Here is a 6,000-nt window from a genome sequence, read left to right as displayed (position 1 = left end):
TCAAACGATACAAGAATGTCAGTGTCGATGTTAAATTGTACAGCTGGAAGGAGTCTCAGGACATCTTTCGTATCCTGAAGGAACGTAGGCATAGCCTTGACCATGGGATTCATAAAATAGTCGACAAAGGTCAATAGAGGTTCCAAAACAGAGCCAATGCCTGAAATGATGGGCCTTCCAGGTGGCGGCCTCTGGGGTTTATGGACCTTAGGAAGGCAATAGAAGTATGGAATCGTAGGATGTTTAGTTAATAAGTATTGTCCTTCTTGTGGTGTTATCCAACCCTCAGAGGTTGCTTCCTCTACTAGGTTGCTTATTTTGGTTTGTAGTTTCTCTGTGGGGTCTTCCTTAAGTGGGAGATATGATTTCCGATCACTTAACTGTCTAAGACATTCATTCCTGTATGTCTCGATATCCAAAATAACAATTGCTCCGCCCTTGTCAGCTGGCTTGATGATTATCCTGTCATTAGATGTCAATGAACGCAGAGCCAACTGTTCCTCTCGTGAGAGATTGATGAAGGGCCTAATCTCTGTTCTGTAGAGACGTGTAATGTCATTTTCCACGACTGTTTCGAATGCCAAAACCTTTGGGGGAAAACCAGCACTGGGTGTATTAAATGTGGAAGGCTTTTTGAGACCAGTGTTTTTGTCTTCAATAGATGTTCCAACATTTCCTGGTTTAGAAAAGAAGTAGTGCAGTCTTATTTTTCTAAAAAGTTAAGCTAGTTCAACTTGGGCTACGAAAGGGTCCCCTTTCTGGGTAGCCACAAAGCCCAGGCCTTTATTTAAAAGGCGCTCTTCACTGGGAGAGAGAGTGTGTGAGCTGAGATTCATCACGAGGCTGTCTGGTTGCTTGTCCCTGCAGTTTCTTGTGGGACTTTCTTCCCGCTGCGAAGGTCCATCGTGGACTTCGGCGTGGTGTTCCAATGTACCTGTGGTGTCATAGTTCCTTGCCTCCTCCTGCCCCTGCCTCGTCTCGGGCCAAACCCTAAAAAAGGAGGAAAAGATCCAGGGCCTTGTTGCATTTGGGGGGGACCAAAAGGACCCATTTGGGGAGGATAGGTTGGTCCAAACATCCAAGGATTAGCCGGCCACCATGGTTGGAAGTTATTGAAGTTTTGTGATTGATGTCCATTCCTCCAATTCCTTCGGTTTCCCCAACCTCTGGGAGTTTGATTAACAGACCCATTCTGTGAGGCGTTTGAGTCACTAGAGGCTCCGTCTGAGCTTGATGTGCCATATGTCGAGCCACCTTTTTTGCCACCTCGATTAGATGTTGGTGCTGTGTATGAATCGCTCGTATAAGGATATACTCTTTCCATTGAAAATTTCGCTAAATCTTTTTTGAACTTTTCTAATTTGGTAAAAAGGATAGATTCCTTGAAGTCTTTGTTATTTTTATAACTGTCATCCTGTCCCTTTTTGAACATACCACTTTTAAGTGTAGCTTTTATTTGGCCTTCAAGTACCTGAATCTCAATCAATATAATATCCGCTACTCTTTTTGCGGTTTTAATGATTAGGACCAGCCAATCCCTTGTGCATCTCCAGGCTATCATTGACCAATCTTTTAGAAAATCTTTATCGTCAAGAAATAGCCGTGGTGCGTTGTTAACAATGAGGCCTGAGGGTGCACAATTGTCTCGGAGGTATTGTGCCATGACTATTCCATGGACCGTTGTCCTGGAATGTGATTTTTTAAGAACCAGAACTTTTGCCCAACCCTCATCATTACTTGTTACTTGGACTGGAATACTGTCTAGAAGACTAGGGTTTTCATCTAAGATATTTTGAACCTCGGAGCTCTCAAATGCTAAGCCCCAGTTGGTAGCCATGTCAAAGGACCGATTACAAGAATACAAGTATAAAGCAAGGTATCCACAATGATGGGAGCCAATGAAAGTCACCTCACGGTAAACTCAATTATGAAGGAGACCAAGGATGGTCAACCAGTATTAAAAAGACCCACAGCCTTAGCTGTACAGTTCACATACACAACAAACAATGAGAGGAGGGTCTAAGGGCAGATTGAACAACCGACCAGGTACGCGCCCCAAGCACAATATCATAACACTAAATTATACCTGGGAGTCAAAAAAAGGGGGTAAGTCATTCAACATGGATCACAAAACCAATATCATGCAGATAACACCAGTGAGAACACACCATGCACGCTAGTTTATGCTGGCCGAGTCAAGGCTCAAGAGCATATGGAGAAAATTATTCCCATCAGAAGCCACACTATACCGCCCTCTTTCTCATCATTTGGGATCTCCTTACCCAGGAGACAAAACGGCCGGTCTGATGTTTCCGTGACCTGACTGGTTTTAACACAATAAGGTCCTGAAGAATGCATTTGAAACTTTTTTCTCTTGATGCAGAAACATGTTGACCACCATCAAGTACGGTTATTATTTCAAACCCGCACTTGCACTTGCTTTTTAACCTTAGAGATTGGGAGATACTAATAAAAGTTGTTTTTCTACCCGATTCACCTAATTTTAGTAAAACCCCTCACCATTTCACTCTTATCACAATACACTGCATTTTTTCAGTAGCCACTTTAATTTTGAAACAACACATACTACCCACTTGTCACATCTATCGGTCACGGTAACATCAGACCGGCCGTTTTGTCTCCTGGGTAAGGAGATCCCAAATGATGAGAAAGAGGGCGTTATAGTGTGGCTTCTGATGGGAATCATTTTCTCCATATGCTCTTGAGCCTTGACTCGGCCAGCATAAACTAGCGTGCATGGTGTGTTCTCACTGGTGTTATCTGCATGATATTGGTTTTGTGATCCATGTTGAATGACTTACCCCTTTTTTTGACTCCCAGGTATAATTTAGTGTTATGATATTGTGTTTGGGGCGTGTACCTGGTCGGTCGTTAAATCTGCTCTTAGACCCTCCTCTCATTGTTTGTTGTGTATGTAACCTGAACAGATGCCTGCACAAAACTACACACAAACACCACAGGAACACACACACAACCACAACAGAAGCAGACATACCCTGCCAGCCAAGCTGTGGAAAGGTAATGGGAGTACAAATGCAACATCACTGCACAACATCATCACTCACCAACAAAACACACACACACCATACCACAAATCACACAAGAATTGCACCTGCACAGACCTACACTGCCACATCAAACAAACCACACATGCACATGCAAGCACAAATATACAAACACCACAGGACATCAGGGTATGCACATCAGGCAATGCAGGCCCACATACCCACAACACTGTCACAACTGTCAAAACACACCCCACAAATCAGCAGAGCACAAAAACAACAGCACACAATGGAAGTGAAGATACACCACAGCCAACACATAGACACCCAACACAACAACAGGATGCACCACTTTGGGAAACAAGAGCACAACCAGCTACACCAGAGCACTGGGCAGCACACACAGCTCAAGTGCACAAGGACAATCTACACTGATGAATAGCACGAGAACATCACACATAAAACAATTAGGCCATGTCCAGAGTGGAACCACACTCTTGGCCCAAAAACTGCACCACAAGGCACAGTCTCACAAATTTGGGAGGCACATACACATGTAAACAAAGGGGACAGATGATATAAAAATCAACTGACTTGCAAGTCACCATTAGACATGTGAGGTGTGTACCATACACAAATAGAGGGAATGCAGAGACACAGTGGCTATGCACAAGTGGCACACATAGGGGATGGCATCACACCACACGCCATGCCATACAGGAGGAGAAAGGCACCATGTGCCTGCAGTGCAAGAGAAAGTCACACACAATGCCAATGAGTAGCCACAGGGCCACACAGTCCACAAAAACACACACAGCACACATTGATGATCAAACAAACACACCACTGATGTGCAAGTTACACACTCATAAGTTACAAAAACAACAATGAGGAGTCACACAGAACTGCATGGACACATCAACACACTGCACAGTGCACAACAGACAACTCACACAAGTGCATACCATCATTTACACAGGGCAGGACAATCCAAACAACAGGCACACCACTCCTGGCTAACACATGCGTGGCTATCACAATCCAGGGGCAAACACACATACACACCCACTACAAAGTCAATAAGCATGGGCAAATTTTGCGAATTCGCGATCCACGAATTTGCGGATTTGCGAATTCGCGATCCGCAAAATTCGCGAATTTGTGGGAATTTGCGGATTTTTGTTTTTTTGCGTGTTCGCGGGTTTTTTGCGTGTTCGCGAGCCGCTTGCATAGCGAAGTTACCCATGCAGTCGTTTATGGGAGAGAGATAGATAGATAGATAAATAGAAAGAGAGAGAGGGAAAAAGAGAGGGAGAGAGAGAACGAGAGAAAGAAAGAGAGGCCGGATCTCTGAAGGTCCAGATTCCTGAGTTGCCCCTACAGAACATACAGCTTTTTATTTTTAGCAAAATGCATATGAAAATTGTGCTGTAAAGGTCTCTTTTAGTTAAACCCCTCCTGACAACTCAAAATGGATGTATTTGCCATCCTCTCCCTTCTTCCTCTTTTTTATATCTGTAAGTGCTTCCTGATGAGATTTAATACCTTGGACAGGTGCCTCGTTGCCTACTTGTAACTATTCTCTGACCCTGCTTCAAGGGTCAGAGCAGGGTCAGAGAATAGTTGCAAGTAGGCAACGAGGCGCCAGGAAGCAATTAGCAGCAGGTGTCAAAGTTGAAGTTAATTTGTTTGTAACCCTTTTGTAAAAGGTTACAAAGAAATTAGGCTCAACTTTTGCGCCTGCTGCTGTAACCCTTGCTTGGCTGAAAAAACGTCCCCGCTGATTCGCGGATTTTACCGCGATTTCGCGAGATTCGCGGATCGCGAAATCGCGGAAAATCCGCAAATTCGCCTGCGAAACGGATTTTACGCCCACTCTTAAAAGTCACACCCTTCACACTGCACACCTCCTCACCACCCAAGAGCACACATCTCATGTATGCCAGGGGGCTAGGACTAAGGGCCAACACAGGATGACCACACACATACACAGCAGGGCGCATGCACAGGAATAACACACATACATCATGACATTGCCCAGCCTGCATGCAAACATGTGCACAGCATCACACCCTGTGCTGACAGTCTACCCCAACCTGACATGGCAACAACATAGTCACCAACGCAAAACCACTCAAACAGAACTGCATGACAGGTAAAAGAGCCAACACAGATAACACAAGTATCAGTGACTGAAAGGACTGAAGACCCTGTTACCTCTGTTTAAAAATGTGATGCAGCCAAAGAGCTTGGCAATGTTGAAGTGACACATAGAGCATGGGGCACAGGCTACCAAATGCACACACAAAAATATCTTCAATCAGCAAGTACACTGACAAAACAGACAACAGGAGTAACTGTCTTTATTCACATATTGCGCAGATGTGATAGTTCAACAGCTATACACAAGATCAAGGTACACAATGGTAAACAAATGCAAGATATCCTGCACAAGCAAACTGTAAACAGGAATGCAAGTGTCCATGGCACAGGGGAGACTCCAACACAGCAGAGCAACAGGGCCAGTGTCCAGGGCAGGTGGCACAGCAAGTACAGGAGATGCTGCACAGGGGAGAGTACAACACAGCAGAGCAACAGGGCCAGTGTCCATGGCACAGGGGAGAATCCAACACAGCAGAGCAACAGGGGCAGTGTCCATGGCACAAGGGAGACTCCAACACAGCAGAGCAACAGGGCCCGTGTCCAGGGCAGGTGGCACAGCAAGTACATGAGAGGCTGAACAGGGAAGCATACAACAAAGCAGAGAAACAGGGCCAGTGTCCAGGGAAGGTGGCACAACAAGTACATGAGAGGCTGCACAGGTGAGAGTACAACACAGCAGAGCAACAGGGCCAGTGTCCAGGTTAGGTGGACCAGCAAGTACATGAGAGGCTGCACAGGGGAGACTCCAACACAGCAGAGCAACAGGGCCAGTGTCCAGGGCAAGTGGCACAGTAGGTACATGAGAGGCCGC

The sequence above is a fragment of the Lissotriton vulgaris genome, chromosome 6 (assembly GCF_964263255.1).
Source record: "Lissotriton vulgaris chromosome 6, aLisVul1.2, whole genome shotgun sequence".
In the NCBI taxonomy this organism is placed as follows: domain Eukaryota; kingdom Metazoa; phylum Chordata; class Amphibia; order Caudata; family Salamandridae; genus Lissotriton; species Lissotriton vulgaris.
The sequence above is the reverse complement of the archived record's forward strand: the minus strand, read 5'-3'. Positions refer to the sequence as shown.